Source organism: Cyprinodon variegatus, unplaced genomic scaffold (genome assembly GCF_000732505.1).
Source record: "Cyprinodon variegatus isolate N-32 unplaced genomic scaffold, C_variegatus-1.0 Scaffold587, whole genome shotgun sequence".
NCBI classification, from domain to species: domain Eukaryota; kingdom Metazoa; phylum Chordata; class Actinopteri; order Cyprinodontiformes; family Cyprinodontidae; genus Cyprinodon; species Cyprinodon variegatus.
In genome coordinates this window covers 550,712-551,776 of record NW_015151040.1, presented here as the reverse complement: position 1 = coordinate 551,776, position 1,065 = coordinate 550,712, and positions in this window count along the sequence as shown.

The following is a 1,065-nucleotide window of genomic DNA, read 5'->3' as shown; positions in this document are numbered from 1 at the left end:
GTCTTTTAGCTTCTGAGTTGGGTTCTGTTAAAGGTCGACGACGGAGAAAAGTTAAAGCTCCCCTTATGTAAGGCCTCTCTGACTGACAGCAAACACAATAAACTTCTCATGCATAGATTAATTAGAAAAAAAAAATCAGGGATGCATCTAATAAATAGATTTTCAGTGTCAATATGGCTCCTATCAAAAACAATCACTTAAACTGAAAGACTAATTAGAAGTCTGTTAGATGACAAAATACTGCAGGAAGGTCATAGATAATAATGGAGAAAGGTTTAAAGCAGGGTTTTAAAACAAACGACCTGCTGCAAAAGGGAGTGCACAATATTATAGAATGCTGTATCATTGCAGTGGGATTTTGTGCAACTTTATTATTGCTTCAACTACTGGGATTTAAATGATTTGTTGCTAATCAATATTGCGCATCAATTGTTTTTCTAGAATCGTGGAGCCTTATGGCAAACTGTGAAAGTCTACAACTGAGGCTAGAGAATTTTAAGGATGCAAGAAGGTTCTGGGTTCGATTCCTGGCCTGGAATCTTTCTGCATGGAGTTTGCATGTTCTCCCTGAGCATGTGTGGGTTCTCTCAGGGTACTCTGGCTTCCTCCCACAGTCCAAAAACATGACTGTTAGGCTGATTGGCTTCTCTAAATTCTCCTTAGGTGTGAGTGTGTGCATGAATGGTTGTTTGTCCTGTATGTCTCTGTGTTGCCCTGCAATGGCCTGGCGACCTATCCAACCCAACCCCACTTGGGACAAGCGTGTAAGAAAATGGATGGATGGACCCTGCAAAGAGAATCAAAGTTATAATCAATTTTGACATGTTGGGGATCCACACGTTAGATGGGTCCCCAACATGTCAGATCAGAAATAAAATTTCTGGCTGGTATATAAAGTGCTATCTGTCTCAGAGAAATAGCATCCCTCTGAACACACCATCCCCACAGAGAAACATGGTGGTGGCAGGATCATGCTGTGGCTTTTTTTTCTTTAGAGACTCAGCTGTTGGGAAAATGGATGAAGCTAAATGAAAGGCAATCCTGGAAGGAAAACTGTTAAGGTGC